General features: G+C 35.6%; 1 long non-coding RNA gene across 1 annotated transcript in view; it reads right to left on the bottom strand.

Moving 5' to 3' along the window:
- Positions 1 to 8369: 8369 nt before the first annotated feature.
- The window catches only part of LOC115305024, a 70790-nt gene continuing 56012 nt past the window's right edge, over positions 8370 to 23147 (bottom strand). Inside the window, exons 3-4 of the long non-coding RNA XR_003914727.1 lie at positions 9756 to 9831; positions 8370 to 8417 (exon numbers count right to left, since the gene is read on the bottom strand). This is a non-coding gene — a long non-coding RNA (uncharacterized LOC115305024). The remainder of the gene's footprint in view (positions 8418 to 9755; positions 9832 to 23147) is intronic.

Below are 23147 nucleotides of genomic sequence, written 5' to 3'. Positions count from 1 at the left end.
TCCCACTAAAGTTTTAGGTAGTTAGTACTTATCATCTAAATGTATCAATTACATGTCATATAAAGGAAATACCTAACTGCTATTAATATTATGGTTTTAAGTTTGATTATTTGAGAATTTCATATTAGTCTAGCATTAAATCAGCTCATGTAGGGGTAAATTCTTTTTTTAATTTCATCAATTGTTCTCTATTTCTATTAGCAAATTTTGAAAGTCTACACACACACACACACACACACACTATCCTATATAAAATCCATCAGGATCTTCCTCATTAGTAACTGGCATGCTCCCATAATTCTTTCTCAACCAGTGAGTTTGGTAGATTAGTCATTTTAGACTTATTTCTGTCCTTGTTTGCCACATCTACGTCACAAGGGTGTTGGAAGGATTAATTAGTTAACATGCAAGATTCTTTGAAGATGAAAAGCACTCTGAAATTGCTGAGCGGTGCTAGCTTACCTCCATAGTACATATTTTTCCTTTTATATTTGTAAAAATTAATCCACCTCCTATTAACCCTTCATACTGACATTATGTACTTGGAGTCCATTTTTAAAAAATTTACTAGCCTTATCTTTTCCTTCACAGGGCTTATAGTATATATCTACTTATGTCTTCATTTCTTTCTTCTGTTTTCCCTATTAATTTTTTTCTTACTAAGACGTCCTGAAATCTTACTGACTAGTTATCTTTTTCCTACTTATATATTTTTTGTATTTATTGGAATTCTCGACTGGTGTACCTAAAATCACTACAGAGAAAGGGAATAGTCAGTATTCCCAAATGTTAGAGGTTAGGCCATGAGAATCATTAATTTGGATTAAATAGAACAGTCCAAAGGGCAGGCAACCGTGTTTGTGCAATTGACTGAGCAAGAAAGAAGCAATTGCTTTTTTCCCCCTGCAGATCTAAATGTTTCATAATAAGGAGTTATTTTAAATGCCTTTTATGAAACCGAAGTATATATTAAAAGAAATCTGATGAGGTTCCCCCAAGTATTCCAACTTCTGACTCTGGATGCCACTGACCGTGTCTGTAGCCCACAGGCAGTGGCTCTGGACACAAGAAAAGGAAAGTTCCTTTAGCGGCAACAATCTGTGATTAGAAGGTTCATTTCTAGTAAGCCTCTAAACTTAGAGATATTTCTCTAGAGTTACCACAATTATCTTACCTACCTAAGGCTGTAAAACAGAGGTGATTATCTAGGAAGAGATCTTGGGATTGTATTCGCAGAAATAAGCCATTATTTTCCTGCTATATTTTTGACAGTTTCTATTTTGATTATAAATAGGACCATGAAATGTTTAAATATATCAAATGTGTTTAAATGTATCAGCTTTTTAAAAGAGGTGTTTGTTGTTTGTTTTTTTAAGCCCCCTCCTGCCAGCGCATCTCACCCAGTCTGAGCACCCTGGCTGCCACAAGCCACTTCCCCGAGCTGACGCGGGGCAGAGAAGACTTGGCAACCTGCTGTTGCCAAGTCATTACATTACAATGAATACATATATATATGTGTGTGTGTGTATATATATATATATATACAAATATATATATATCTTCATTACAATGATATTAAAGGAGAGCATATTTCAAAAAAAATCCCATTTCGTTTTTTTGATTCACAAAAAGTTTTGCATAATTAATATATACAATATTGTGGGGTGCGTAGTGGCTCAGTTAGTCAAACATCCTACTTCAGCTCACGTCATGATCTCATGGTTGGTGAGTTGGAGCCCCACATTGGGCTCTCTGCTGTCAGAGCAGAGCCCACTTAGGATCCGATCTCTCTCTCAAAAACAAATAAACATAAATAAAAATAAACACGCACAAAATTTTATGAGTTTGGAGATATTATATACCCATGAAACCATTACCCCAATCAAGGCCATTAAACCATTTATCTCCCAAAATTTCATCCCACACTCTTTTATTCTCTAACTCTGTTCTCTAGTTCCTCTTTCTCTTCCTTCTTTCCTCTTTTCCCTCCTCCTCCACTTCTTTCACCTCCTTTACTTTTCTCCTTCTTTTAGTATTATTAATATTATTACTGTTATCATTATTTTAATATAAAATTTTAATATTAATATAAATTTTAAGGATACATTTGCAGCATTGTGGATGGAACTTGTCGATATTATGTGAAGTGAAATATGTCACTCAGAGAAAAACAGATATCATATGTTTTCACTCATATGTGAAACTTGAGAAACTTAAGAGAAAATGATGGGGGAGGGAAAGAAAAAATAGTTACAAACAGAGAGGGAGGGAAGTAAACCATAAGAGACTTAAAATCAGAGAACAAACTGAAGATTGATGGGGAAGGGGTGGGAGAGAAGAGAGAATGGTTGATGGGTATTGAGGAGGGCACCTGTTGGGAAGAGCACAGGATGTTGTATGTAAGCGATGAATCATGGCAATCTTCTCCCCAAACCAAGAGCACACTGTGTACAGTGTATGTTAGTCAATTTGACAATAAATTATATTTTAAAAATCAATATATTTAAAACTCTCAAAGTTGGATAAATGAGGCACACAAAATATCCCAAACATAACATTTCTTGGTATCTTAATTATTCTTCAATAATTCTTATTGAGAAGTCCAATATATTAAATATATCTTCCTTTCTATTGTGGAAGGTTGGATTACTATTACTAAGTATTCATCTTTTCTGTATAGGAGAATTATATATCAGTGTCTATTTCCATATGACTTACAGATATCCCTGTGGGAGAAGTACATATTTATCTTTGGCCAGTGACTTACCATGACCAACTAGAGACTTTAAGAGCACTGCATAATTCATGTCTCTTTCTCTCTGCCATCAAATATATTAGATGGAGAATGAGTTTGGCCTGGGTGTAAAATTAAGGAAATATGTGAGGCCAGAATAAAGCCATCATTTAATCATAACAAATCATTTTTTAAAAATGCCTAAAACACTAAGAAGATAAAGCAAAGGAGAGAAATTATCAGAAAATCATGGAGAAACTATCCAGATTAAACAATGGCTTTTTACCAAAATGATGGAAAAGGCATGCACCAGAACATATTACAATGAAATTTCATATATCAAGGTAAAAGAAAAAAGGAATACTAAAATCTTCAAGAGAAAAACAAACAAGCAAGTCACATTAAATATTCAGGAACCAAATAGCATCATAGTTCTCAACCACAATGCTGGAAGTTAAAAGGCAATGGGACTATGCAATCATATTTTCAGAAGAAATTATTATCAATTTAAAATGTGATGCATAAACAAGTTTTTAAATCCATGTAAAAGTAGAATAAAAACATTCTCAGACTGGCAACTCCTCAACAGATTTACTGCTTATATATCTTCTATTAAGCTGCTGGCATATGTACTTCACCAAAACAAGGAGTAAACTCAGAGAATGCTGGATGTAGAAGAAAAACAGAGGTAATGCCTAGGCTGATGCTTTATCCTAATTTAAGAATGACCACCATACACCAGGTACAGAGGGAAACCAGCTTAGATTGGAGCAGTCCAAAAAGTTTAGGCTTTCATCAAAATGAAATGTACAGAATACCTGATGCATCTGAGTGCCTTGCAAGGGAAATAAGATCATTGGCAAAGAATTGTGGCTTGAATGCATGAAAATGTAAGAACTAGAAATACAAGATAATTATTAGTGATAGAAAAAAATGTTTTCAGGAAAGGCAGAATATCATTAATTTAATGATTAATTTCATCTACATAATTTTAATAATATAAACACTGAATGCTAATATAACCAAAATTGATTCATAATTCTATCTGAAAGAAAGAATAAGAAAGCATATGTGACATGGCAGTTGGGAGGAGGAAACAGCTCAGAGATCATCTTCAATTGTGGAGAGAAAAAATGACTACAAAGTAACAATATGAAAGTAATACTTAGAGATGTGATGTTACTAAAAATAATTAAAAAGAGAGGAGAATGAAGAAGATAATAAAGAAAAAGTAATAAGAGGAGCAGGAGAAAAAGAGGAAGAAGAAGGAAGAAGAAAAAGAGAAACAAAGGAAGGAAAAAGAAGGAAAAAAATGAGAAGTTTACTATATGCCAACAAACTGGACAACCTAGAAGAAATGGAAAAATTCCTAAATACACATGCACTACCAAAATTGAAACGATAAGAGATAGAAAGCATGAATAAATTGATAACCAGTGAAGAAATCAAATCCATTATAAAAAATCTCCCAATGAATAAGAGCCCAGGGCCAGATGGCTTCCCAGGGAAATTCTACCAGACATTTAAAGCAGAGCTAATACCCATTCTTCTCAAACTATTCCAAAAAATAGAAATAGAAGGAAAGCTTCCAAACTCAATCTACGAAGCCAGCATCACCTTGATACCCAAACCAGACAGAGACCCAGCAAAAAAGGAAAACTACAGGCCAATATCCTCAATGAATACAGATGCAAAAATACTCAACAAGATACTAGCAAACCAAATTCAACAGCATATAAAAAAAATTATCCATCATGATCAAGTGGGATTCATTCCTGGGTTACTGGGCTGGTTCAATATTTTCAAATCCATCAATGTGATACATCACATTAACAAAAGAAAAGATAAAAATCATATAATCCTGTCAATAGATGCAGAAAAAGCATTTGACAAAATACAGCACCCTTTTTAAATAAAAACCCTTGAGAAAGTCAGAATAGAAGGACCTTACTTAAACATTATAAAAGCAATTTATGAAAAGCCCACAGCTAATATCATCCTCAATGGGGGAAAACTGAGAGCTTTCCCCTTGAGATCAGGAACATGACAGAAATATCCACTGTCACTACTGTTGTTTAACACAGTGCTGGGGAGAGAGAGGGATGCAAAACCTGAGAGACTATTGAACACTGAAAACCAACTGAGGGTTGAAGGGGGAGGGGAAGGGGAAGGGAGGTGGTGGTAATGGAGGAGGGCACTTGTGGGGATGAGCACTGGGTGTTATATGGAAACCAATTTGACAATAAAGTATTATTTTAAAAAGTGAGAAGTTTATATAGAATGAAGGTTACATCTTACCAGATGACCACTACAATAATTAGAGAGTGTGGTAATTACATAGAAATAGGAAAATAAATCAGTGAAACAGAATCAACTTAAATTTTTAAAAAATACTATACATATAACTAAATTGACACTTGATAGGGCAACCTTGTAGATCAGCCAGAAAATGATGAACAGTAGAAAGTACAATGCCAGGACATGATTATCCACATAGGAACAATAAAATCATACCTAACATTCCAATATAAAAATCAATCTCAGGTGGAATAAAGATCTTAAAAACAACCTATAAAAATCAGAAGAAAATAATGGTATGTTTATGAGCTTGGTGTAGGAAAAAATTCTTATACAGGACAGAAGAAATTCAAAACATATATAAAAATGGACAAATTTAACTATTTTAAAAATAGAAATGATCAAATATCAAAATATCTTACAATGAAAATTAATGGATACGTTACACCATGGTCAAGTACATTTCCAAAGTTTAAAAGCAAGAAATTATTTTTTATGCTTTTTATTTATTTTTGAGAGACAGAGAGCGTGAGCAGGGGAGGGTCAGAGAGAGCAGGAGATACAGAATCTGAAACAGGCTCCAGGCTCTGAGCTAGCTGTCAGCACAGAGCCCAGTGCTCAAACCCACAAACCGTGAGATCATGACCTGAGCCGAAGCCGGACACTTAACAAACTGAGCCACCCAGGTTCCCTTAAAAGTAAGAAATTATTAATATCCAAAATCTATAAAGAATTCCCTAAAATTAATAAATAAAAGGCAAATTAGACCTACAAATGGGCAAATCCATGCTGAAAAAATGTAATGGCCAGTAAATCTAGGAAGAGAAATCCTAACTAATAATTGTGAAAGGGAAAAAATAAAAGAACATTTCACTTCAAGACATTGGCAAAAATATTAAATTTGATTATACCAAGTGTAGATACGGATAAGAAAACCATCTTCTTTACCATGGAATATTCTTGTCTCTTTTGTCATAGATTCATGACCATAAAAATGTGGGTTCATTTTTGGACTCTCTATTCTGCTCTATTGATCTATGTGTCCATTTTTGTGCCAGTACCATACTGTTTTGATTACTATAACTTTGTAGTATATCTTGATATCTGGAATTTTCAACTGTCCATCAATAGATGAAAGAGTAAATAAGATGTGATACACATATAAAATGGAATGTGCTTGGCCATAAAGAGAATGAAATCTCGGGGCACCTGGGTGGCTCAGTCGGTTGAGTGTCCGACTTCAGCTCAGGTCATGATCTCACAGTTTGTGGGTTCAAGCCCCGCATCGGGCTCTGTGCTAACAGCTCAGAACCTGGAACCTGCTTCTGATTCTGTGTGTCCCTCTCTCTCTACCCCTCCTCTGCTCATGATCTGTCTCTCTCTGTCTCTCAAAAATAAATAAATGTTAAAAAATTTTTAAAAAAAGAGAATGAAATCTTGCCATTTGCAACAACATGGGTGGACCTAGAGGGTGTAAGGCTAAGGGAAATAAGTCAGTCAGAGAAAGACAATACCATAGGATTTCAATCTTATATAGAATTTAAGAAACAAAACAAACAAATATATTAAATAAAAAAAAACAAAAAAGCAGACTCTTAACTACAGAGAACTAACTGGTGGTTGCCAGAGGAAAGGTTAGTGGGGAGATGGATGAAATAGATAAAGAGGATTAAAAGCACACTTATTCTGATGACCACTGAGAAATGTACAGAATTGTTGAATCATTGTGTTGTACACCTAAAACTAATATAACACTATATGTTAATTATGCTTGGATAAAGCATAAGATAAATGAAAGAATCTATTTTAGAAATAGTTACAGTGCTTAACACTAGTTACCACTTACAGTGCTATTGGGGTTATAAGCTGTCTTAATATCCTGGAGAGATATTCAGCATTATCTATTAAGCCTGGAGCAAGTTCCAAGACTCATCAATTCTGTTTACAAATATAAATACTATAAAAACTCCACCTTATGGACAAAGGGACGTGTACCAGAATTCTTATGACAATATTTTTATAGTTAAATTTTGAGTGTAAACTAAATCCAAATGAAAATATAAGAAGAATGGGGTGCCTGGGCGGCTCAGTCTGTTAAGTTTCTGACTCTTAATTTCAGCTCAGGTCATGATCTCATGGTTTTTGAGTTCAAGCCCCATGTTGGATTCTGCACTGACAGTGTGGAGCCTGCTTGGGATTCTCTCTCACTCCCTCTCTCTCTCTGACCCTCCCCTGCTTTGTACACACTCTCTCTCTCAAAACAAATAAACTTAAAAAAATAAGAAAAAACACATTGTGTGTATTGAAACATGATAGGATATTTATAATACTAAGATGGATTAGAGCCACAATGTATTAGAAATCTCAAAATTATATTAATGGAGAAAAGTAAGGTGTATATGAATATGTACAGTATGATGCAATTATGTAAATTTTAAAAATATGTAATATGTTGCTTAGACATATATACTGTAAATACTTCAGGGGAATAAAAACCAAAGTTTTATGGTTTTACCTCTAAGGAAGGAAAATGTGATCAAAAATAGTTTATAAAAGGGCACCTGAGTGGCTCAGTTGGTTGAGTATTCAACTTCGGCCCAATTCATGATCTCACAGTTTGTGAGTTTTAGTCCTGTGTTGGACTCTGTGCTGACAGCTCAGAACCTGAAGCCTTCTTTAGATTCTGGGCCTCCCTGTCTCTTTGCCCCTCTCTTGCTTGGGCTCTGTGTGTCTCTTTCTCAAAAATAAATAAAATATTAAAAATATTTTAAAAAGTTTATTAAAAAACTTTAGCTGTGTCTTCAGTGGTAGTTGTAAAATTGTAGTTATTAAATGGGGTGATGTATACATGTATGATTGTTCTATTCTTTTCAATACCTGAATATATCCGAATGCCTAAAAATTAAGGGGAGTGGGAGGTACAGGTTTCCAGTTACGCAGTGAATATGTCATGAGGATGGAAGGCATGGCATAGGGAGTACAGCCAATATTATTATAATAGCATTGTGTGGTGACAGATGGTATCTACCCAGATAATAAGCATAGCATAACATATAGAGATGTTGAATCATTTTGTGGTACATCTGAAATTAATGTAACATTGTATGTCAATATGATATAAAGTAAATGAGACAATCAGTTGGTTTTTTAAATACATTTAAATTCTAAAATGAAAATTATAAAGATATGAAACATAATATAGCATCCAAGCACGGGTATATGCCTTAGACTTGAATAATATCTATTTAGTAATAATTATAAACACTGAATAGTGATTTAACCAAAATTCTCAATATGCTTTTATTGGAAGGATAGAGAATAGACATATTTTTAGAGCAAAGAATGTCTGTAGACAAGTTAAATCATTTTCTTCCATAGTGGCAACCTAAAGGGAATATCAAAACCCATTTATTTAGGAATATTAAAGTACAAAAAGAATCAGAAATATAGTTGTTTCTACGAAACAAGATTCAGGAGTTTGCAAAGGTTGATAAATGGCTGCTATCTGAGTGGCAGGCTTGGGAAGACTGTTTGAGTTATAAACTACATATGTATATGATTTCAATAAAAATTAATTTTATTTTAAAAAGGTAAATTAAGAATCTACTTCATACAGAACAAAGTCTGTACCCTGAACTGAAGCTATACCTAATACTGACATATAGCTGCCTATGGGTGCGGTTTGCGTCCCCTTCTCTCTGGCATGCTTGTGTTACTATCATCCAGCATTGTCCAGAAAAACTGATATTTTTATCTGTCAAATCATTCAATTGTAAAATTCCAAAATATCAAAATAAATTTTTAAAAAACCACTATCATCCTCACTACCTGAGAATTCAAAACCAGACAGTAAATATGACAGAAAGAAATAAAACCCATAACTGTGACTGCTCATGTTACTAGCCATTTGTGGAAAAGCAGAAAATAGAGATGCAAGAGATGATTAGGTAATCTCGCTTCCTACAGTGTGTATTCTCTAGTGGTTTATATAGCCAGTCTTGTTTGAATGACTAAGAAAAGGAGTCGCTCAGCCACACTACCCAGGGAAACCTCTGCTGTGTTAGCAACACAGCACCTGCAATGATAGCGTCATGCAGATGTGCTAGATGGACTGAGAAATACTAACAACTCTTTGGGGGAAAAAAAAGAGACATGGGGAAATACATTTCTGAAAAAGTATCCATTAACACTAGCATACCATGTAAATTCCCAGAAAAACAACTTAGAATTTGTAAAGAAAATACTTTTCACATTCTAAATTTTTTGCTAGTTCACCTACACTTAAGGTGGTCATGGCACAATGCTATTTAAGGAAAGTCAATAAGACCCCCAAATCCAAATAATTTATTAGAGATGTAGAGGAAGATGAAAAAATGAATCATACTGCAATAATCACAGAAACTAGTCTTATTCTCTTCATCTGCGTGGAAATATCATGAGCTGCAATGGAAAGCAATCTGTCCTAAATGATTTTTGTCAAATTATTCCTTCTTCTGTTTCAGAATGATTTTCCCCCAACATTTACTTTCTTATTTTTTTTAACAGCAAAGATGAAAAAAGATGAACTCGGCTTTTTTTTTTCTTTAACCAACTTGATACCTTCATATACTTTAAACTTTATTTATTGGTACTATGTGAGCCTCAGATGATACACATAAAAATAAGATCACAATAGAGACTATTACTGTTACTACTAGTAGCTAACAGTATTAAACTTAATTACCTCTTTTCATTCTCACAATGAAATTCGTACTTCCTGGTTGTATTGGCAAAATGATTTGGTGCTTATATTTTCAAATCTATAAAAAGTGAGAATGATACTAGTTAGACAGTAGTTCTAAGTCAGATAATTGTGAAAATAAATTAGTCAATGTATATAACAGTATTTGACACATATAATTTATTATTATTACAGTGATATATCCAGATCCAGGGCTTTAAATGTCATTTACATATGCTCGAGAGTTCAAAATCTAGATCCCTAGTCCTTATCTCTCCTCAGAATTGCAAATTCATATTTCCAAATACCTGATTTCATCTTAATATGGATGTCTAGTAGCCATGTCAACATTAACATAGCCAATGGGACTTTTGATTTCTTCCCCTCCCCAGAAGAAAAGCCAGCTCTTCTGCTAGTAGACCCAGAAAGTAACAGCAAATGAGGGTCCATATAGAAGTGCTTACTTAAGTATGCAGATTACACAGCCCCATGCCTTAGGCTCAAATCCATCAAGCAACTGGTTGTGTGACCTTGGGCAAATTATTTATTCTCTTGCTGTCCCAGCTTTCTCATCTTAAAAGACTGGAGATAATAGTAACTTCCTTGAGTTATGATGAAGTGTCAATACAAATGCTTAGAACCATGCCTGGTACACACAGTGATCACTACATGAATGTTATGTACTATTATCATAATGATATAAATCATTATCATATTTTTCTTAATTACTTAAGTCAGGCAGCTAAGAGTTACCTTTGATTCTCTCCTTTACCCCTCACACTGAATCCATGAGTAAATCCTATTGGCTCTGTTCCAAAACATATCTCAAATCCAGTGACATATGCACTACTACCATATCCCCATTCTAGGATGAATCACCAATACTTCATGCTTGACTATCACAGTGGCCTCCAAGGAGTCTTTCTGCTTCTACTCTTGCCTGTCCCCCACCCCCACCCGCTATCCATCACCAACCCATAATGACAAACCATTTCAAATGTAAGGCAGATAAACTCACACTTCTGGTAAAACTTTCCAGTATAACACTCCTCACATTTTGAATGGAATCCAAACTCTTCACTTAGTGGAGTGTCTGACAACCAAGAACACAGAGCAAGTTCGCCACTGTGTAACCTGAGACAAGTTGTTATAACATTCTGTGCTTTGGTTTCCTCATCTACAGGATGAGGATCATGTTAGTACTCAGCTCATGGGCTGTAATGAAAATGGAAAGAATTCATAGATCCAAAATGCTTAGCCTAGTGCCTGACAAATAGTACACAGGGTATGCGTGAGTAATGTGTTTTCCTCTTCCTCCTTTTCCCCTTATCTCTTACTCTCTTGCCACCACTACTTTTCATATGTCCTTTGAATAGACCAACTTCATTTCTTCCTTGAGACTTTAAAATAGAGCTGTCCTTCCCACCCAGATTGTTCTTCCACAAGATCCTCAGGTACCTGGCTTCCTGTCTGAAGCAGCTTTAATTGTGTCCGCAGAAACTCCTTCCCTAATAAATCACCCAATCTAAAGCAGAAACTGTGATTTCCTGTTACATAACCTGATTTTATTCTCTGGATAGCACTTTTCAGTATCTAAAATTACGTATTTATTTACTAATTTTCTCCCCTGCACATAAATAAACACACATGAAAGAGAGCAGAGATGGAAAGAGTAACCCAAACTCCATGAAAGCTGAGTTTCTGCTTGTCTTGTTTGTACTATATCTTCAAAGTCTAGATTGGTCCCTGTTCTGTATGGAATGCTTGATGAATATTTATAATTTTCTGACAGGACAATTTATCACTCTATTTAAGGACATCTTTAAATACTAACATCAGCTAAGATTAATAACATTAGTTCTGATTTCTGAAAAGTTAAGATGACAATGACATAGGGTGTTTCATAAATAAATCAATGGTAAAAGTATTTCTATTTTGTTCGTATCTAGGGTGAATATATCATAATTGTATATAGTTGCTAAGTATGCATAATTTTTCTATTTTGGTGCTTCACTACAATATTTAATTTAATCCATGAGTTATAAAAAGACTATAAACATGATGTCAATAAACAAATCAATAAATATGTAGCATATTGCATTTGTATATCATATCGTATGTACATTTCTTGACAAATCTGGGTTTACTGAGCAGTCTCCAGAGTGGCTGACAAGCAAGGGGAATTTGTTAGGATGGTATTTAGTGAGGCTGGATTCAGTTGCAAATTGTTTTCTCTCCTTGCAGATGTGAATTAGCTGAGGTGTGAAGTCATCGTCATACTTTGGCACATTACTGAGGTGTTTGGATGGAGGATTTCTAAAAAAAATAAGCAAAGAATTAAACTGTGGGAGAGCTTGCAGTGCAGCTGGAAATAGCAGTCTCTGATGAGTGAGCTGAGCCAACAACCAAAATTAAATAATGCTCTGAAAAGCGATCCTGCCTCCAGCACTCCATTGCACTGCTTCTCTGACATCCCTTTCCTAAGGTCAGCAGCCAGAACAAATTTAAGACTTACAAATACTGCCCTTCAAAGACTGACATGGAGCCAGATTTAAAATCAGATGCCTACTTGGAAAGGAAATTAAAAGGCAGTCTGAAACACGTTACATGAGAATATTATTTATTTGATCATGTATTAACTTAAACATCAACCATTTCAGTCTCAAACTGTATTGAGTAATCAGCAGTGATACTATGAATGTACACTGCAGTAATTAAGTGAAGTGCCATGTGTTAATGCAAGATGAATGACTATGTCGCAAATATCTCAAGAGAGCATGTAGAAACCATGACTTAATAAGCAACTACCCCAAAATAGTTTTGTCTATTAATGCTGTGTAAATTTTTATAAAGATATTAATGTTTATAAATCTAAAAGTAGGTCCATAGAACACATAAAGGAGTTGTTTCCTTCCTTATTTCCCATGATGAACATCTTTCTTCAACCAAGGACCATTATAGAATTTCTCAGGTCTTAATAACTCTATTTGGAAACAACCAACTGAATGGTATGGGGTGCAAGGAAGCTCCCTTGCCAAAGCCAAAGTCACACACAGTTCACAGCCCCTGACATCATAAGTAGTGAACACAGAAAATGCATGTGTGATATTTTTTATTTTATTTTATTTTAAATAGTTTATTGTCAAATTGGTTTCCATATAACACCCAGTGCTCTTCCCCACAAGTGCCCTCCTCCATTACCACGGCCTCCTTTCCCCCTCCCCCTCCCCCTTCAACCCTCAGGTTCATTTTCAGTGTTCAGTAGTCTCTCAGGTTTTGCGTCCTTCTCTCTCCCCAACTCTCTTTCCCTCTTCCCCTCCCCATGGTCCTCCATTAGGTTTCTCCTGTTCTCCTGTTAGACCTATGAGTGCAAACATATGGTATCTGTCCTTCTCTGCCTGACTTATTTCGTTTAGCATGACACCCTGAGGTCCATCCACTTTCCTACAAATGGCCATATTTTATTCTTTCTCATTGCCATGTAATACTCCATTGTATGTATGTATGTATATATATACATACATATATATACATACATACATGTATATATGTATATACATACATGCATGTATATGTGTGTGTGTGTGTATATATATATACACACCACATCTTCTTGATCCATTCATCAGGTGATGGACATTTAGGCTCTTTCCATGATTTGGCTGTTGTTGACAGTGCTGCTATGAACATTGGGGTACATGTGCTCCTATGCATCAGCACTTCTGGATCCCTTGGGTAAATCCCTAGTAGTACTATTGCTGGGTCATAGGAGAGTTCTATGGATAGTTTTTTGAGGAACCTCTACACTATTTTCCAGAGCAGCTGTACCAGTTTACATTGCCACCAACAGTGCAGGAGGGTGCCTGTCTCTCCACACCCTCGCCAGCATCTATAATCTCTTGATTTGTTCCTTTTAGCCACTCTGACTGGCGTGATATCTCAGTGTGGTTTTGATTTGTGTTTCCCTGATGATGAGTGATGTTGAGCATCGTTTCATGTGCCTGTAGGCCATCTGGATGTCTTCTTTGGAGAAGTGTCTGTTTATGTGTTCTGCCCATTTCTTCACTGGATTATTTGTTTTTCAGGTGTGGAGTTTGGTCAGTTCCTTGTAGATTTTGGATACTAGGCCTTTATCTGATATGTCATTTGCAACTATCTGGTCCCATTCCATCGGTTGCCTATTAGTTTTCTTGATTGTTTCCTTTGCAGTACAGAAGATTTTTATCTTGATGAGGTCCTAGTAGTCGACTTTTGCTTTCATTTCCCTTGCCTTTGGGGATGTGTCGTGTAGGAAATTGCTGCGGTGGAGGTCAAGGAGGTTGTTTCCTACTTTCTCCTTGAGGATTTTGATGGTTTCCTGTCTCACATTCAGATTCTTCAGCCATTTTGAGTTTATTTTTGTGTATGGTGTAAGAATGTGGTCTAGTTTCATTCTTTTGCATGTTGCTGTCCAGTTCTCCCAGCACCACCTGCTACAGAGGCAGTCTTTTTTCCATTGAATACTCTTTCCTGCTTTGTCAAAAATTAATTGGCCATACATTTGTGGGCCCAGTTCTGGGTTCTCTATTCTATTCTATTGGTCTATGTGTCTGTTTTTGTGTCAATACCATACTGTCTTGATGATGATAGCTTTTTAAAGACTATTACAAATAAGAAGGACTCTTTTCACTTTTAGTTATATACATGGTAAGGGTGTGAGCAGTTCTGAGTTTTATCAAGGTAAGAAAAGCCCTCTTAGAACTAACATAGTATTGCAATTTTGTGAATAGTATTTTTGAGCTGTAAAACTTGTGCTGTTGACCAAAGGGAATACTGCCTTTTCACTGAAATTCATATTTTCATTTCTAATAATCAAAAATGTGTTCTCATTTTACTCAAATACCACCACTGCTTTTCTGATACTTTACTCAGCATCTTCCCCTATAATATTGGCCAGAATGATTAGTCTACAGTATTTTTCCTCTCAGCAGGGAAAAAGTGGTTACAATTTTCCCACTGCATTCTGGCCTGGGTTAGGTGTAAGACAGTCCATAGGACAAGTATTTACAGATGATTCTTTGTACCCTGGTATTTTTGTAGGCCTTAAGGGCTACAGCTAGGCACTGGGTTATATGGATTCTATGCCAAGAGAGATTTGATTGGGACCAGATATTTCTGTTCTCTGGAATGTAAATTTTACTATTTCAGGCATAGCATAAATTTGAACCAAAATAAATGGACAGTAATTGGTAAAATGAGGTGAGTGGCAAAATTAAAAGTTCTCAAAAAGGCTCTTCAGTCATAATAATTTATTAAAAACTTTAAAATGTGTTTCCAAATGTAAAATTTAGTGTGGAAGCTAAAATTAAGACCATCGTCGAAAATTCTTACATCACAAATACTTTTAAGTTATTGAGTTTTGAAGTTTATTGTTCATAGAAGTTTCCTTGTTTTGAAGTTTATTAAATATAGAAGTGTAAATATAAATAAAAACTTAAAAATTCATTAAATTATTTTATTCTAATTACTTTCACATATTATTTCCCTTAGTATAAGTTTGAAGCTTATTAAATACAAAGTAATAGCATTTTTACGGTATATAAAAATGTATCTTCTTCTTTGTCACAGACTTCACTTCTGAGCTGAAAGTTAGGACTGGCCAGAATGACTGAGTAAAGTGAGCAAAGAAGTTGGTGAAGTACAGGATGAGTAACCAAGTGTGCTCCCGCTGTCCAGAAACACCTGCAAATGTTCTAAAGTGTGTTGGTCCTAATTTTCAGTTGCTGTTTTTTCTTTTTTCTGAATTAAGAATTCCTATGACCTGGTTAAACAAATACTCAGTGGAAGGACAGCCTATATTTCATGATGAAACACAGGGGGAAATAATATACACCTTGTCTTTCTATGACTAATGCAAAAATCTAATCATTCATTTCATTCCATGGCCCACACTGGGTTTAAACAGCTAGAGCCTGTCTGCCAGGTAAAAAGTCTTAATGTCCCTTGTGAGAAGAAATTAACTGCTAAAACAGACCAACGTGAAATGGAGTTTTGTCTTCTGTCCTCAATACACCCATTTTTCTCTTTTAATCTTGTTCTTCCGTTCAAGCAGAAGGAAAACTTGGATCTTTGCCTTGAGCAAATTTCATTTCCAAGGCTCACATTCTGGGATCTTGTTTAATTGCAGAGGTGAGCTACCCTTGGAGCAATTCTAAATCAGTCAAGTCCACTGCTCAAGAGCAGGAAAAGAATAAAGTAGTGTTCTATTTCCTAAGTCAAACATTGCTCTTGTGGAAACTCTGCACCTTTTCCCTTATTCAGCACAACCTTGCTGGATTAATTAATACTGCAAAATTAATACTGTGTAGCCCAGACAACACAATGGTAGCAACAACAACAATCAAATAGACTCAGGTGTGTGACTCTGGCTTCCCCTGCCAGCATGGCTATGGCTTTTTATCCAAGGATATCAGGAAGGAGAATGCTGAAGGGGAAAGTAGTCCTGTTATAGCCGTCAGCCAGTTGACCATAAAGAATTCTTCTGCCAAGATGACTTATCTCTTACAAAATAATAACTGGGTTCTACAAACTAGAAATGTATGTTTACTAAACAGGAATGTAAAAAGGAAACCTGATAGATTAGTAAGAAACCAGAATAGACGGTAGATGATAGATGATAGATGATTGATAGATAGATAGATAGATAGATAGATAGATAGATAGATAGATAGATAATAGATAGATGAGAGAGAGAGAGAGAGAGAGAGAGAGAGAGAGATGTATTATAAGAAATTGGCTAACACAATTATGGAAGCTGGCAAGTCCAATGATCTGCAGAGTGAGTCAGAAAGTTGGAAAGCCAGGAGAGTCAATGGTATGGTTCCAGTAGAAGGGTGGCAGGCTTGAGAACCCAGAAGGAGAAATCAATATCCAAGTTTGAAGATCACAAGGCAGGAGGAATTCTCTCTTACTCAGTGGAGGGTCAACCTTCTTCTATTCAGACCTTCAACTGAGTGTATGAGGTCCATTTACATTATGGAAGGCAATCTGATTTACTCAGTCTATCAATTTAATGTTAATCTTGTCCAAAAAAACCCTCACAAAAATGCCCAGAATAATATTCGATTGACAATCTGGACACCAGTTGGCCCAGTCAGTTAACCATCACAACTGAGGGGTGTTAGTTCATGTAATGTGAGGGGCACACCCCAGCAGAGTCAGCCTGACCGTAAGCCTACACCTAGTCCACTCCTGGCTCCTACTCACAACAAAGGTATATAATGTTTAGATGCTTCCTTTCTTTGTACTTCTTTAACTTGGTGTCAGATCAAGTTATATTCCATGAACTTATTTATAACTTAAAAGTATGTTTATATAAGTATATTTATAACCTGGAAGTATAGAGCTCCAGATATGACATAGATTTATTTCATTTCTTTATAAATATCTCTTTTTGTCTTCCTCTTCACCCTTTTGTTTTTATCAATGTTCAGGCAAAAACACTAAATACCTAATAAGCTTTCATTATAGATTATCAATAATCCTATAATCCATGAAAGAATAATTCATATTCCTTGATGTAGCTTCTTAACCAAAAAATAAAATCACCTGATCTTTGACAAAGAGGCAAAAGAAATTCAATGGAAATAGTCTTTTACATAAATGGTGCTGCAGCAATTGTGAGGAAAAAATGAACCCAGACACAGATCTTACACCTTTCATAAAAATTAACTCAACATAGAAAATAGTGCTGAAAGACAATGAAAACAGTAAAAGTTTTAGAAAAACTAGTAGGGGAAAATCTATACGACCTTGGGTTTGGCAATGAGTTGATTGATATAATACTGAAAGTATGATCCACAAAAGAAAAAAACTGCTAATTTGGACCGTATTAAAATGAAAAACCTATGGTCTGCAAAAGATATTCTTAAGAGAATAGAAAGACAAGTCATACACTAGGAGAAAATATTTCCAAAACATGTATCTGGTAAAGGGTTTATATCCAAACATACAAATAATCCTTAAACAATAAGAAAATATCCGGTTTAAAAATGGTCAAAGTATCTGAACAGACACTTCAATAAAGAAGATAAACAGATGAACAATAAGAATAAGCAAAGATGCTATCCACCATTAATATTAATCATTAGAGAATTTCATACTGAAACAATAATGAGATCCCACCACACACCTATTAGAATGATTTAAAAAAACTGACAATACCAAAGTCTGGCCAGGATGTAGAGTAACAGAACCTCCCGTGTATTGCTGGTGGGAATAAAAATGATCATTTTTGGAATGACAGATCACTTTGGCAGTTTCTTACAAAGCTAAAAAGACTTTTATCATATTACCCAACAATTAACTTTTAGGTATTAACTCAACTTATTTGAACACCTGCACCCACACAAAAACTTGTACATGAATGTTTATAGCAGCTTTATTCAAAATAACTAAAACTGGGAACAACTAAAATATTCTTCAAAAGAAAATGGTACAACCATACAATGAATGATCATGTCATGAAAACATGTGGAAGAATCTTAAATGCATATTGATAAACAAAAGAAAGTTTTCTTAAAAGGCCATATATTGTATTATTCCAATGAAATTGTATTCAGAAAAGGAAAAATTGCACTAATATTTAGAAGATAGTCATTGCTAGAAGTTTAAGGAACGGGGTAGAATATTGAGAAAGTGAGTCACATAGGATATTTTAGGGCCTTGAAATTACTTTCTATGGTAATATAATGCTGGATATATGATGTATTGTCAAGACTCATAGTTTACAGCACTAAGTTAAACGATGCAACACATTTTTAAATGTTTTTCAGAAGTTAGGCAGGTATCAGGATAAAATACAGATTTGGAAAAAGTAACTAGTGTACAAATGTATGAAACAAATCACTGAGGAGGATGGGAAGAAAGGTGCTGTCTTCAGTAATTTGGAACTGAATGGACTCTAGGACTGAAGGCAGAAAGATCTGGATTGCATTGTACTCCAGTTGCAGCTTTTTCCCCACAGGGGCTCTGGCTAACAGTCTGATTCTATATATGTGTATACTAGGGTTGAATAATTGAATAAATGCACAGTGGATGGTGGAAGCCAAGTTGGAGTTTACAAATAAGCTAGGGAAGGAGGTACCTTTGATCCATGTGGTGATAGACGAGAGTTAGAAACACCAGTATGAACTCATACTTACCTTAATGTAGTTACACAAATAAATATTTACAAATATGTGTATACAAGCAGGTTAATCTATATGCATACTTTTCCTTCCTTCTGTAAACTCAGTGGGCCTAGAAGCAGTAACATATAATAGCAATCAAGCACCTAGATCTTGGTTTCTAATACCATCATCCAATAAAAAGAAGGAGGGATATTTGGAGAAATTGCCAGTTCTAAGACTGAGGCAGAAAATATAGAATATTAACATCCTGTAGAGTCAGAAAGTAAAGTGTCTAAAAAAAAATAATAGAGAAATGTTAAAGGAGCAAATGGCCAATCTAAAATTCCCAATTACCATAGCTGGAACAATGAACAACAAATAAGTAGTATTGGAGTAGAACTCAAGCATAAATATAATATCTTTGGTCCATACTGATATGGACTCATGACTGAATCAATGAGAGAGAAGAAACATACCTCTAATGCAGAATTCCAAATAATTTATGCAGATATTCTATTTTTGAGGAAGTAGAAGATAACTCCTGAAGTATGGGCTGCACATAGTGACTTGCTTCCATAGAGTACAGCATAATGTGGGCAGTGGGGTGAGGGGGAGAGGGTCATGCAGAAACCTGATAAATACTACCTCAGCAAGGTGATTAAGATCAACATCAATCTAATTAGTCATGTTGATAGTAAGTGCCCTTGATATGAAGTGATGAAAATAGTAATTTACTTCTGTGATCTTCCTCCCCCAAACCTTTAACTCCAAGCTAATGATAAGAAAAAACAGCAGACAAACACCACTGAGGGACGTTCTGCAACATACCTGACCAGAACGTCTCAAGATCATTATTTATACGGAAAGTCAGAAAAACTGTCACAACCAAGAGCAATGACTAAATGTAATGTGGTATACCGGATGAGATCCTGGAACAGAAAAAGAACATTAAATAATAGCTGAGGGAATCTGTGTAAAATATGATCTTTAGATAATATTACTATATCATATTGATTCATTAATTGTAACAAATGCACCAAACTAATGTAAGATGTTATTAACAGAAGAAACTGGGGTATGAGAACTCTCTGTACTATCCTTACAGCTGCTTTTCTGCAAATCTAAAACAGTTCTTTTTTTTTTAATGTTTTATTTATTTTTGATACAGAGAGAGACAGAGCATGAGAGGGGGAGGAGCAGAGAGGGGAGACACAGAACTGGAAGCAGGCTCCAGGCTCTGAGCTAGCTGTCAGCACAGAGGCCGACGCGGGGCTCGAACCCACGAACGTGAGATCTGACCTGAGCCGAATCGGAGGCTTAACCGACTGAGCCACCCAGGCGCCCCTAAAACAGTTCTTTAAAAGCAGATAAATGCATCATCTATTTACATGTTACCTTTAATTTCAAGAACTCCATTATAAAAACTATTACCCAAATTCTAGTTTGAAATTATTTTATAAATATCCCTGTATTCTAAGTAAGTTTATATTATTTATTTTAAGGGGTCAATCACACTGACTAATTAATTTATCTTTCTCTCAATTTTTTCAGAAGATCATTTAAAAAAAAAATTCCAAAGGAATTCTGAAAATTCCAAGTACCGCAGGGTTACCCTGTGGTACTTTTTTTTTTTTTTTACAGTTCTGGATGAATTTACTTCCCAAGTCTTAATGCTTTTTAGTATTATGTTTCACAAGTGCAAATGCCAAAATAACATAAAATTCGAATAAAATAAACTATCAGAAGCTTAAGCAAATCTTTGAATTTACTATGTTAACCTTGTTACCATCATGCAGGACCCTGTCTAAAATAGACAACAGATCACTTGCATCTCACTTTTGTTTAACCTCTAGAAAAAAACATTCAGATTCTCTTTCACATATTAATAATCCCTTTGTCAGAGTCCCTTTTTGAGTCTGAATTCAATCTTTTATGCTGCTGCTTAATACCATTTCTTCCTATCATTTTTTCAAGTAAAAATAGAAAACAGGTATTGGCCATTTCCTGCATAGCCCTCATGCATGTGTACATAAAGATTATCATTCAATAACCCTTCTCTTCAGGTTAAATGAGTACAGTTCCTTTAATCTTTTCAATTCAAAGCCAATCCTTTTGTTTTCTTGTGGGTGGTTATTATCTGAACACTTCTGATTTGCTAGTCGTGTCTTTAGTCCAGCACCAAAGACTTAAACTTGACATTCAAGATAATATATTTGCAAACCCCTGTGTGATCTTAGAGGAAAAATAGTCTATGAAAAGAAGGGGGCTCCCTAATTTTATCATTAAAAATGAATTTTACTGAAAATATTTCCAATTAGAATTTCAACCTTCCTTTTCTGCATTTGGATACAAAAGGGATTGTAAAATCTGATAGAATATAACTATTTGAAGAACATCTCTGCCATGTCAATATTAAAATATAGGCTATTTGTTGGGACACTAGTGCAATGGATTGGTTGGCAAATTCATTCCAATATAAAGTAGTAATAGAGGAAAATACTTGATATTTTGCCATCCCTGGCAGCTCTCATTTCAAGCAGCAAGATTCCTTGAACTGTGAAGAGGCTTTCCTGCCGCTCACAGTATCTGTAGCCACAAGCTTTTGGAAGAAAATTTACTGCTTTTGTCAAATAGGCCTAAAGAGACATGACATTGTCCTCTGGGCTCTGCAGGAGATCATCTCCCATATGGAGACTTGGTCATTTGGGCTTATATGAATAGGATTAACTCATCGCTTTCACAAACACAATGGGTTACTTATGTGATCACAAAGGAAAATATATGTAAAGCACTTAGCACAGGCCTGCCATCTCCTAAGGACTCAGGAAAAATAGCTAGCTCTTTTTTAAAAAGGAATTTGCAAATTACAAAGTTAAGGCCTTGTAACCATAGTAGGCCTTACTATTTTTTTTTTCCATTTTGTAAATGAGAATTTTTTTTTCCTAATAATTTCTCAGTTTGCTTGATTGTTTGGAATTTATCTTAAATAAACAGGACTCCTGTCCTCAGAGATTTATCAGAAGTGAGGTTGACATTCTCATTCTCAGCTTTAAATGGTGTCACACCCATTTGTAAAAGCCAAATGTAGAATTTGTAAAGCCAAATTCTAACCTGGTGGTTAAGGTAGTAAGTGCTCTGACTTTTGACTATCCCTTTCCCTCTCTTTAGAAAGTCTTCTTAGTTCCCTTGCCAAAGGTCCTGGCTTCACTCTTCTGTTCCAGCTTCCATTTCCTCTCTTCTCTGGCTGACAAGCCATGGAATAAAGCCTCCTCTTCTCTCACTCACAGAATCCGAGCAACCTCACCCTTCACACTTACCATGGACCATCATAAACTGAGATAATGACATACCATCAATTCCAGTGCAGCTGGTACTGTGATTATTGTGATTGTTAATAACACAGAAACAAATGTGGATACATGGGCATAATACCATGTGTCCATGAGGGTGCCAAATACACAAGTTGAGGATGTTCATCACCTCCCTCTTGGATCTCTTAGGAAGCCCCAGAAGATGTGACCCATAGCTTTTAAGTACTCATTGGATACTCATATAATACAGCATCATTTCCAACAATGATAATTACTGGGCTGTAGTTCTCAAGACTACCATAGGGGACAAGACACCTAACAGTGATGTGGACTGGGAAAGAAGTTCCTAAGAGAAAGCAGTACCCTAAGTCTCTGTTAATCAAGATTTCTCTCTAACAATTGAAGTTGGTGCAGCCGCTCTGGAAAACAGTGTGGAGGTTCCTCAAAAAAACTATCAATAGACTCCCCTATGACCCAGCAATAGCACTACTAGGGATTTACCCAAAGGATACAGAAATGCTGATGCACAGGAGCACATGTACCCCAATGTTCATAACAGCAATGTCAACAACAGCCAAATCATGGAAAGAGTCTAAATGTCCATCACCTGATGAATGGATCAAGAAGATGTGGTATATATACACAATGGAGTACTACATGGCAATGAGAAAGAATGAAATCTGGCCATTTGTAGGAAAGTAGATGGACCTTGAGGGTGTCATGCTAAGCGAAATAAGTCAGGCAGAGAAGGACAGATACCATATGTTTGCACTCATAGGTCTAAAAAGAGAAACCTAACAGAGGTCCGTAGGGAGGGGAAGGGGGAAAGAGAGTTGGGGAGAAAGAGAGACACGAATCATGAGAGAGTATTGAATACTGAAAACGAACTGAGGGCTGAAGGGGAAGGGGAGGGTGAAGGGGGTGATGGTCATGGT

The sequence above is a fragment of the Suricata suricatta genome, chromosome 10 (assembly GCF_006229205.1).
Source record: "Suricata suricatta isolate VVHF042 chromosome 10, meerkat_22Aug2017_6uvM2_HiC, whole genome shotgun sequence".
In the NCBI taxonomy this organism is placed as follows: Eukaryota; Metazoa; Chordata; class Mammalia; order Carnivora; family Herpestidae; genus Suricata; species Suricata suricatta.
This window is presented reverse-complemented; position numbering and strand designations above follow the sequence as displayed.